The 12610-nt window shown below is 40.0% G+C and overlaps 1 pseudogene; it reads right to left on the bottom strand.

Annotated features, from left to right (window-relative positions):
• LOC121545997 overlaps positions 1-10072 on the bottom strand; it is a 32601-nt pseudogene extending 22529 nt beyond the window's left edge.
• Between the last annotated feature and the right edge of the window lie 2538 nt (positions 10073-12610).

The raw sequence follows: 12610 nt of genomic DNA, 5'->3' as shown, positions 1-12610 counted from the left end.
TTATTCAATAAAATAGCATGATCAATAGTATAAAAAGCTTTTAACAGGTCCACAAACAAAGCAGCACATTTGACATTAAAAGGGTATATGTGAGCAGTACCTTGTTGAATACTAACATTGTTTGTCATAGGGTAAAATCCCTATGGGAAAAATGAATGGGATGGAGGGATTAATGAAAGAGTGATAACATAGAAAGCTGCCATTGCTGCACTGCTATCACACATTTTCCAAATCTAGGGACATAGACCTTCAAGAAAATCACTATGAGAAATTGATGATAAAAAGATTGTGGGAGCTGTTATGTTAGACTTCAGTGCGGCTTTTGACATTATCGATCATAGTCTGTTGATGGAAAAACGTATGTGTTATGGCTTTACACCCACTGCTATATTGTGGATAAAGAGTTACCTGTCTAACAGAACACAGAGGGTGTTCTTTAACCTTTTCACACGTGAGTTACAAATATCTCTAACGGTCGCCCTAGCGTGAGTTGTTTTACGCACGTGATGTCAGAATGCACTCACTGTTCCAAAATGTGATTGTTACGCAACAGGACAGTTAACACGCGCTGCCCTGTTTTATCTATAGGCTATGTTTCAACTTGTTAGAAAATAATTCGAAATTGACAAGTTATATTTTCTAACAACAGTTTGAATTTAGGTGTGTTCCGCCTCCTCATTAATTCACATAGAAGTAGCCCGTTTCAGTGTTGCGGACAATTTATGTGTCACGGTTTCGGCCGAGGCTGCTCCTCCTCCTTGTTCGGGCAGGCTTCGGCGGTCGTCGTCCCCGGAGTACTAGCTATCACCGTTTGATGTTTTCGCTGTCTGTTGGTTTTGTCTGATTGTGTACACCTGTGTCCTGTTTAGTTAATTATGTCCTCTATAAGTTTCCCGTTAGGTTAGTTTTGTGTTGTGTGTTATTGTTCGCCTGTCATCAGGTCGGCTCGTTGTTTGTTTGTTGTTTTCCCTGTCGTCGCACTGTACTGTTTTCGTGCGCCTTGGAATTCTAGCCTTTTGCGCATTGTTGCGCATCGTCCGCCTCTTGTTTTTTTTGAGGCCAGTGTTTTGTATATTTTTGGTCGTGTTCAGTAAAGTATTGGACTGAGCTTCTGTGTCTGCGTTTGACTCCTTCACCACATCTACATCAGCCGTTGTGACATTATGTTTGAGGCTATACTGAGCCCGACAAACTTCTCTCTTTGAGGAGAGCCCAAGCACTTCCCTAGTGTTTCCGCAGATCAAGTTTGCAGACGTGCGCAGTCTTGCACGAACTGGCACATTTTCTGGCTGGCATTTACAGTTTCATTCACATGTTCTCAAGTACTGGTGACAGCTAATTGATAGATTAATTATTAATTACTAATTATTACACCCTGAAACTGTGTGAAATGTGTTAGAATGTGAGTGTAGGACCAGTAAAGATTATGACATTGTGTTACTATTTAGCAATGTGAGTAAGAGTTAGGCCAGACAACAAAGGACAAGGAGAACTGTCTACAGGCAACTGATAACTGAGGAATTTAGGGAGGAGAGAAACTGTTAGGCTTTTTAATGAGTATGAAATATGGTGCAGGATATTGTGAGGCTGTGTGTGTGTGTGTGTGTGTGTGTGTGTGTGTGTGTGTGTGTGTGTGTGTGTGTGTGTGTGTGTGTGTGTGTGTGTGTGTGTGTGTGTGTGTGTGTGTGTGTGAACTGATGGTCATGAGAGCAGTTTTAAAGTGGAAAACTACAGCCCGCCTACAGAGAGGAGGGATGTTTGTATGACGTATGAGTATAAAAGATGGACGCTGAAATTGTGATGGCAGAATTCTCAATGAATAAATCTCTGACTATGCAGACCGGGACGCACAGAGACACTGAAATAGTTTGTTAAATAATTCACGTAACACTAATCCATTCCGATTATTGCATAGATTGTAATGGACACCTATGATGTGTGTAAAATAATTTTTAGAAGGTTGTACTGATTATAATGAGCTAATGCTAAGCTATTTGCCAGCTTTGTGTGGCGCCATGTTTGTTGACATTATACAATGCATTCTGGGTGTCACAGTAAACGTCTGCCAGACCAAATACATCTCTTTTTATCTTTGGTTGAAGCGAATAAACAAACATGGCAGCGCGCATAAACTACTCATCGTCAGATTACTTTCGATTACAAGAAAGTGTTTTACTCAATTATTTTGATCAATGGTGAGCTCACCCGTGATGTGATGAATTATAAATAGTAATTGCTATTAGCTAATTCATAGTGTGGTTTCTGTCAGCCGAGAGTTCTCTAAATATGACCTCGTGTTATGTCAATCTTTCCTCAGTTAGCGCTAGGACTAATGTAGCCTACATTTTCCGATGTGGGTGATTGTGTATGCTGTCGCTACTTCTGTTAATGTCTGAACATTGCATCCAAAAATAAACTGGTCATATTCAGGACATAACTTTGTAAGGACTGTGTTTGTGCGAAATGTTTCTGTGAAAAAAAACAAATGTGACTAGCTCAAATGCTGACTGTTGCGTCAATCAAAACTGGACATTCTAAATAAGTGTTCTAATCAAACCAGTTTGATCGTACGCTGCAGGGAATTCCTGATCACACGCATTTGTTGGTACGTGTGAAAAGGTTAATGGAAGCCTCTCCAACATAATCCAGGTAGAATCAGGAATTCCGCAGGGCAGCTGTCTATGCCCCTTACATTTTTAAATATTTACTAATGACATGCCACTGGCCTTGAGTAAAGCCAGTGTGGCTATGTACACGTCAGCTACTACAGCAAGTGAAATCACTGCAACACTTAACAAAGAGTTTCAGAATATGTGGCAAGGAATAATTAGTCCTAATATTTCAAAAACTAAAAGCATTGTATTTGGGATAAATCATTCACTAAACCTTAAACCTCAACTATTATGTTGTGATAAATCATGTGGAAATTGAGCAAGTTAAGGTGCATAACTGCTTGGAGTAACCCTGGATTGTAAACTGTCATGGTCAAAACATGTTGATACATCAGTAGCTAAGATGGGGAGAAGTCTGTCCATAAAAAAAGCGTTGCTCTGCCTTTTTAACAACACTATCAACAAGGCAGGTCCTACTGGCTATAGTTTTGTCTCACCTGGACTACTGTTCAGTCATGTGGTCAGGTGCCACAAAGAGTCCTCGGAAAGTTACAATTGGCTTAGAACAGGGCAGCATGGTTGGCCCTTAAATGTACACGGAGAGCTAACTTTAATATGCATGCAAATCTCTCATGGCTCAAAGTGGAGGAGAGATTGACTTCATCATTACTTGTTTCTGAAAGAAGTGTTGACATGCTGAATGCACCTAGGTGTATTTTTAAACTACTCGCACACAGCTCAGACACCCATGCATACCCCACAAGACATGCCACCAAAGGACTCCTCACAATCTTCAAGTCAAGAACAGACTATGGGAGGCGCACAGTACTACATAGAGCCATGGCTACATGGAACTCTATTCCACATCAGGTAACTGATGCAAGCAGTAGAATCGGATAAAAAAAAACTGATAAGAATATACCTTACGGAATGTTTAGAGACACACACAGGCACACATACACATGATAAGACACTCACTCTACACACAGATTTTGTAGATATGTGGTGGTGGAGCGGTGGCCTGAGGGAACACACTGAATGTGTTGGGTAAGGTGTTATGAAATGTAAGGTCATATAGTATTTTAAACTGTCTTATGTTGCTGGACCCCAGGAAGAGTAGCTGCTGCCTTGGCAGCAGCTAATGGGAATCCATAATAAATACAAACTCTCACTCCACTTGCTTCACGTTGAGCCTCTTTGATTGGCCAACATAAACAACAAGCTACACACACGAAGGCTACAAGTTGGCTACCATTTACATTTTAGTCATTTAGCAGACGCTCTTATCCAGAGCGACTTACAGGAGCAATTAGGGTTAAGTGCCTTGCTCAAGGGCACAGACAGATTTTTCACCTAGTCGGCTCGGGGTTTAGAACCAGCGACCTAAACTACCAGTAGTCTACATTGTTGTTTTACTAAAATAATAATTTGAAGTGTCATGGTATATCAAAAAGAAAGGAGAACCAAGGCACTCTTGATATAATTAATTAAAATGCCTTTATTTGTATGGCATGTTCAATGGAACATTTAAAAGCTGACATGTTTCGGCTGTATGGCGTTCATCAGGGAGTACAAAGATAGGTATTTTTTTGAACAAAGCATTTTCCAAATCAACCCTGATTGAAGAGGGAGTGGTGACAGAACAGCCAATAGTCAAAATTCATTAGACAACACCTCCCGAGTGGCGCAGTGGTCTAAGGCACTGCATCGCAGTGCTAGCTGTGCCACTAGAGATCCTGGTTGGAATACAGGCTCTGTCGTAGCCGGCCGCGACCAGGAGACCCATGGGGCGGTGCACAATTGGCCCAGCGTCGTCCAGGGTAGGGGAGGGAATGGCCGGCAGGGATGTAGCTCAGTTGGTAGAGCATGGCGTTTGCAACGCCAGGGTTGTAGGTTTGATTCCCACGGGGGGCCAGTATGAATTTTTTATTTATTTTTAAATAATGTTTGCACTCACTAACTGTAAGTCGCTCTGGATAAGAGCGTCTGCTAAATGACTAAAATGTAAATGTAAAATGTCTAGTAAATTTTCACTATACATTCAAAAGTGAAATAGATATGCTATCAAAATGCACATCAAGGTCAGAAGCATTCAAACCTTGTATTTAACAATGTCACATGGATATTTTAATTTAGAAAAAGCCTTTTCAGTGTTAAAATGTGACCCGTTTCAGGAAGCTAGGAGTATGTTGCACCTCACTACTTCACAGGAGAGACATTTGAACATATTATTTTTTATCTGGAACATGTGAACTTTCATATACCTTAATAACAAACTTGTATGCCATCTGTAAATATGAATACAATTGTTAAATTACGAGCTTAGTTGGTTTAGCCATGGAAAAACACAGGAACCTTCTCGCTAGCCATGATAGGCTAAGATAATGGATGGGCTGGACATGTCGAGAGATGAATTCAGATTGGTCTGCCATGTAGCATGCTTCTGTCTATAACATGAGCTGCTCAGTATGTGTAGCTAATCCTTGCTACCGCAGCTTTTTTGAAAGTTATAACGTTAGCCATGGAGAACTGCAAAAGTGTTGCAACTGCTCTCAACAACATTGCTTCCCTGAATTTAGCAGGTGTCATCGACAAATATCAGTGGGAAAAAGTTGTGATGGACTGCTTTCTGCACACGGTCAGTGTGAACCGGAGTGACTTGACACAATGGGCCAAACAAGCTGTAGCAACAAACAAAACAGAAATGGCACAGGACGTCTTACTTAGTTAAAGTGGTTCCAGTCTGCCATGAAGTGTTCATCCACGTATATGGGTAAGAGTCTAGCTACATTTTCAGATATTATACGTTTTCATTGCACTTTTTATTTAATGTACCCCTTTTTCTCCCCAATTTCGTGATACCCAATTGGTAGTTACAGTCTTGTCCCATCGTACGGACTCGGGAGAGGCAAAGGTCGAGAGCCATGCGTCCTCCGAAACACGACCCTGCCAAGCCGCACTGCTTGCTTATCCCGGAAGCCAGCCGCTGGCTCGCTAGCTAACATTACATGTATGATCTGTGTAGTAATATTATCATCATCATCATTATCTCAGAAATCAATTTGCATTGCTAGTTATAGCGTAATGTTAGCTAGCTAACTAACATTGAACCTAGTTGGTTAGCTTTAGCTACCTGCGGATTCATACTACAGCATTTCATGCATGGTGTCTAGCTATGACAATCCGTTTGTATTGCTAGTACTGTATGGGTTGGGAGTATGGTTAATTGTTTAGCTAGGTAGCTAACAAATGACCCATCAAGTTAGCCAGGTGTGTCTAGGGGTGATTTCAGACATCTGTTGTATTTCATGAACACGTGAACAGATCTAGACAATAGAGACCCATCCACTTAGCTAGATGTGGCTGGGGGGTGGTTATAGCATTTCTTTCACATGACCCATCAATTTAGAGTGAAGTAATAAAGTGTGTCTGGGTAAGCATCATCTAATAATTATAAAATATTTACACAATGTTTTTATCTGGACCCTTTCTATTTTTGATATTGCTACTATGAAAATATGCTAGTAACCATTTCACTCTACCGTTTACACCTTCTGTATCCTGTGCATGTGACAAATAAACATTCATTTTATTTGATATTGTATGTGTTTACCAGAGACGGTAATGTGAAGAACAACATGACCTGCACCAAAATCAGATTAGGATATAGGCCAAGGACTAGATTAAGTGTATTTTTACTTGGAGTTTTTCCTTATTGTAGGCTACTACTTTTACCACTTTTAGTCTTGAAATCTTTTATTGTTTAGTACACTACCTTACTCACTCTGTTTAGTACATGGCCTCACATGTGAATTCTTAAAGAAATGGGTGGGGCTAAGGCTTAAGAGGGTGTGAAGGATGCTGAATGGGTGTAGACAAAGAAGAGCTCTCCAGTAGATGTACCAAAACATTCAAGGGCTATTATCTCAAAAGTGGGGTTACAAGTTTATCAACTTTCAAAGCAGAATTACTTTCCCATTGTTCCTCAACTGCAGTGTATGAAATACCCTTTTGTAGCTCTGTCTCTACTTTTATTCAATGTAAAAAAACACAATTTCAAATTGTGCTGACCAAATCAAGATGGTCGGTCACAAATAGGCCTATAAAAAAAGAATTCTCGCAAAAACAAATACTCACACAAGTATTCGAATACTAACGTCCATTCGGATATTCAAATAACCGTGCACATCTCTATAAGACACCAGTTTCTATTGACAAAACTGAAACCAAGGAATATTTTGCCAACCATTCAGATGTTGGGACTGCAATCTGGAATCGTTATAAAATATGAATTTAGGGCTAACGTTTCAAAAGTTTTAGCAGCCAATGCTTGTTCCTTGTGCAAATCGCACGCGCACACACACACACACACACTTACCCCAGGCTACATGTTACAGTGACGTGTTCCTATGATGCATCCAGCCTCCTCGACCATCTTCAGGATGGTGCCACCGTCCACGTTGCCTACTATGTTGGCGTCATCGGGACGCATGATCCTGGCACAGACAGAAGAGAACAAGCATCACAAATTAGTATTAGGAATAGAAGAATGCAATGGTTTACTGTCCTCCAAGGAGGAATCTTTCAACAGTCTCGCACATAGAGAAATGATCGCACCAGTACAGTTGCACTAACATCTGTATACAATCTCAGTGTGAAAGGTAGCTCAACTTAGACAAAGTAGGCACAGTAGACAAATGGGGCCTTGTTTTTCAGAGTTTTTAACTAAGTGTTAAGTGTACAGTATCATTAAACCCCACATTGTTAGCATCCAAGCTGGTCACCAAAAATAATTTCTTCAAAATAAATGAACAAACTATAGAAGGCTAACTTTATCTCTATGAATGTTGATGTGTTAGTTGAATGTGAGGTGAAGTTAAGATATTTCTTTTAAAACTAAGAGTCTGTTGTAGCTAGAGGGCTACAAGAGCCATTCTGTACAAACATTCATACATGCATTTGAATACTTCTTTCGATCTAGAATGAAGTACAAAAATATTTTTGAATTCACACATTCTTGGACTCGTTCAAGAATCATAAATCATTCTTATCAGTATTATATAGTACCAGTCAAAAGTTTGGACACACGTACTCATTCAAGGGTTTTTCTTTATTTTTACTATTTTCTACATTGTAGAATAATAGTGAAGACATCAAAATTATGAAATAACACATATGGAATCATGTAGTAATCAAAACAGTGTTCAACAAATCAAAATATATTTTATATTTGAGATTCTTCAAATAGCCACCCTTTGCCTTGATGACAGCTTTGCACACTCTTGGCATTCTCTCAACCAGCTTCATCAGGTAGTCACCTGGAATGCATTTCAATTAACAGGTGTGCCTTCTTAAAAGTTAATTTGTGGAATTTATTTCCTTCTTAATGCGTTTGAGCCAATCAGTTGTGTTGTGACAAGGTAGGGGTGGTATACAGAAGATAGCCCTATTTGGTAAAAGACCAAGTCCATATTATGGCAAGAACAGCAAAGAGAAACGACAGTCCATCATTACTTTAAAACATGAAGGTCAGTCAATCCGGAACATTTCAAGAACTTTGAAAGTTTCTTCAAATGCAGTCGCAAAAACCATCAAGCGTTATGATGAAACTAGCTCTCACGAGGACCACCACAGGAATGGAAGACCCAGAGTTACCTCTGCTGCAGAGGATAAGTTCATTAGAGTTACCAGCCTCAGAAATTGCAGCCCAAATAAATGCTTCAGAGTTTAAGTAGCAGACACATCTCAATATTAACTGTTCAGAGGGGACTGTGTGAATCAGGCCTTCATGGTAGAATTGCTGCAAAGAAACCACTACTAAAGGACACCAATAAGAAGAAGAGACCTGCTTGGGCCAAGAAACACAAGCAATGGACATTAGACCGGTGGAAATTTGTCCTTTGGTCTGGAGTCCAAATTTGAGATTTTTGGTTCCATCCACCATGTCTTTGTGAGACACGGATGATCTCTGCATGTGTATTTCCCACTGTAAAGCATGGAGGAGGTGGTGTTGGGGTGCTTTGCTGGTGACACTGTCTGTGATTTATTTAGAATTCAAGGCACACTTAACCAGCATGGCTACCACAGCATTCTACAGCGATACGCCATCACATCTGGTTTGGGCTTAGTGGGACTATCATTTGTTTTTCAACAGGACAATGACCCAACACACCTCCAGGCTGTGTAAGGGCTATTTTAAGAAGGAGAGTGATGGAGTGCTGCATCAGATGACCTGGCCTCCACAATCCCTGCCTCAACCCAATTGAGATGGTTAGGGACGAGTCGGACCTCAGAGTGAAGGAAAAGCAGCCAACAAGTGCTCAGCATATGTGTGAACTCCTTCAAGACTGTTGGAAAAGCATTCCAGGTGAAGCTGGTTGAGAGAATGCCAAGAGTGTGCAAAGCTGTCATCAAGGCAAAGGGTGGCTATTTTAAGAATCTCAAATATAAAATATATTTTTATTTGTTTAACATTTTTTTGTTTACTACATGATTCCATGTGTTATTTCATAGTTTTGATGTCTTCACTATTATTCTACAATGTAAAAAATAGTACAAATAAAGAAAAACCCTTGAATGAGTAGATGTATCCAAACTTTTGACTGGTAGTGTAAATCAGAATTATATATTTATACAAATATTTTGATAGATGCTTAGCTTTTTGGTATGCCAGAGTTCCACAACCCTCACTCTAACACAAACACAGCTCTCTCAGCTATTAATCATGGAAGTCTCAAGAGTGAATCTCTACTGTTTCTGGCCAGATGGACTGAGCTTTTCTCTCTCCCAACACATCTGGAGTATTATAGCAGTTAAGTCAGATTGATCACCCCCCGTCAGCCGTACCACACTTCCTCTTCCTGTTCTCAGGCCTCACTGAAGTGTGCTCCCCCTAAAAAGCCATCTGCATCACACACCCCAATTAGTTAATGTCCCGCTCTGTTTGATTTGTCATTAGGACAGAGTAGGCACAGACGCTCACAGACATGATCTAGCTTCATAGGGAGAAACTGCTGACCAATAGTATCTATTATTACGTAAACCTTGCTGTCACACACTTCAATAATGTACAAAGGGAAACAGGAATATCAGCATTGTAAAATCCCAAGGGAAACCAAGGAATATTTAGCCAGCCATTCAGATTTGTTGGGACTGCAATCTGCAATCAATATAAAACATGAATTTAGGGCTAACGTTTCAAAAGCTTTAGCAACCAATGTTTGTTCCAGGTAAAAGTACCGGTCTCTTTACTAAATTAACTGACCAAATGACACCAATTTAAAAAACAAGCACGATCATGGCCTCTCAGGAAATAATTTGTGTGGTTGCACGTGTTTGTGTGTGTGTGTGTGTGTGTGTGTGAGAAAGATAAGTCAACTTTACCTGCTGAGTTGCTGTATGGAGCCCATCTCCATTCTGCTGATTGAAAGGGAACCTGTGTTCACTGATCTTGAATCAGTCTTAACACTCATGCTGTCTGTCTCTACAAGTGTATGTGACCTGTCCACCAGCCTTCTCCTTTTCTCCCAGTTACATCATACTCTGACATCATCACACTGACCCCGCCTCTGATGTGAGAACCGGACAGTTAGTGCTATCCGGGATCCTTGGGACGTCCACACCCAACCTTACAGGAAAATTCCTAAAATGTTTTACTCCATATTCATCATCTTCAGCACCACCCCAACATCAACATATATGAAAATGGCGCATTTCTTTTTTGTAGTAAAAAAAGAGAGGAAGATAAGTGTTTCCAATGACATCATCAACCAATTAGTAGACAATTAGTAGGCAATGCCTACTTACAACTGGTAAAAATCACACTATGCACATGTCATTGGAAACACATCTCTCTACCTTTTTTACTACAAAACATAGAAACGTACCATTTCAACATGTTGATGTTGGGGTGGTGCTGGAGATTATGAATATCAAGTAGAAAAATGGATAAGTTTCACTTTATCCATGATCTTTACCATAACAATTTTAAACGTCAACTTCAATGGGGTAGGGGCATCCCAAGGATTCTAAATAGCATGGACCAGAATCGGACAGGACACACTCTTTTCACACCATTTTGCCCGGTGGGAGGTGCTATACGTCACGGTGGGCGTAGATTTCAGCACGCATACGTGTGCACACAGTGTCGAGAACGAGCTGAGCACTCGCTCAAATCCGGATCACAAAGTTTCTAAATCCAGAGGCACAACATTGCGATACATCCGAGAATCCTTGCGAAGCAGACCAGGCCGGGGTTTGAGAAGTCAATGAGAGAAGTGAAAAATCTTCCTTAGTTATACATTTTCTCAAAATCTAAAAAGGCACAACCTAGATTTAAGTAGTTGAACGTTATATTACTCCAACCTTGTGAAAGTGACAAACTGACACATATTTGTTTTCGTTATAAACAACTTTATATCAAAGGAGTGTCTATGATTTGAAGGCCTGCACATGCACAGTTCAGCACGAGATGACCGTTATACCCAATAACGTGTTTCTGCGCATGAGCTGAGTGTGATCGGGAATTTCTATTGTAGAAGCAGTTTCTGCCCATCTTCATAATGTACTGTCTTTGGTACTACTAATAAATGTGTTACAGGAATGTATGACATGTGTAAAGGTAATACAATAAAGTGAGTCAGCATAACATTGGGATCAAATATAAGACCTGCACACACATGGTATGTAGTAGCCCAAAGAAAAATGAAATATGATCTCTTTAGGTGTAGGCTACCCTGTGTGTGTGTGTGTTTCTCTTGGATTCCGTTACAGCTGTCTATTGACGTCTTTATCATACATTCAAATGACCATTTCCTCTTTTACTGGCCACAATCTGCTTGGTGGCAGTGTATAGTAGGACGACAATTGCATAACAAAATATGTTCCCTGGAGCTTGACAGTAAAGCTGACCTTTTAGCAGTGATGCCATTTCATCAAGAATATGCAGCCAGCACCAAGGATGCTGGGGGGTTGGGTGGGCATAGTTAGAGAGGAAACTGAGGAGGCAGATCTGTCTAACCAAGAAAGTAATAAAAAAGTAATCAGATAAAATTACTCATTTTGAGTAATCCAATGGATTATGTAACTAATGACTTTGTCATGTAATCTGCAATTGTTCATGTAATCCAACCAACCCTGCTGATCTCATCATCTCTCTCGCTTGCAACTCAACAGTGACACACACTCTCCTCCTAACTACCAAAGGACAAAATAGCTGAATCTGGCAACCCAATAGGGATGAGAACCAGTTGCAAAATCAAAGTTATTTTTAGATCAATAGCAATCACAACATAACAGCTTTTACCAGGACAAATATCAACACGCAACTCCAGGGCCCAGTTTTTAAAGCATTTAATACAGATCAAAATGATACTGTGTTGTGTTAAATTCTGTTCATTATTGGATTTGGTTCCCCCTCTTTTGAAAAAGTAACTGCTTAAAAAGTGAAACAACGTTTTCGAATCATCCCATGTAGGCTAACTGATGACCGTCATAAAATAATAACTGAACAGATCGGTGTATAAAGTGACAATTAAATAGCAATCTTCAAAAGATTACTGAATCGTCAAACGACTAATGTGGTGCTGATTCTCTTTCGACAAGTCCATATCCAGCTGACATGCCACAAAGACAAAAATAAAAATGCGAAAACATACAAAACAGAGAATGGCAAACAACAAAACATTTGACTAGCTTTCAAAAATTCCTTCCTGTCGCATGAAAGTGCATCATTGATGTAATTCAGACATAGAAAGCAGTGGTGCATACACAGGTACTATAATCATATGGACTGACTAAGAATTAGCATCACCAATATCATGTCTGGGTTACGTTCAGTAGGGCGCACTGAAGCAAAATGTTTCGAAAAGTTTTTAAAACAAAAATGAGGGTTTCCTTTAAGTCCAGGTAGTCCCTCCCTGTTTTAGTCAATTTTCTTCCATTTGATGCCTAATGAACACAATCCATGTCTCAATAGGCTTACCTGGTGAGAGAGGTAT

The sequence above is a fragment of the Coregonus clupeaformis genome, chromosome 30 (genome assembly GCF_020615455.1).
Source record: "Coregonus clupeaformis isolate EN_2021a chromosome 30, ASM2061545v1, whole genome shotgun sequence".
In the NCBI taxonomy this organism is placed as follows: Eukaryota; Metazoa; Chordata; class Actinopteri; order Salmoniformes; family Salmonidae; genus Coregonus; species Coregonus clupeaformis.
Note: the sequence above shows the minus strand (reverse complement) of the source record. Positions and strands in the feature narration are given on the sequence as shown.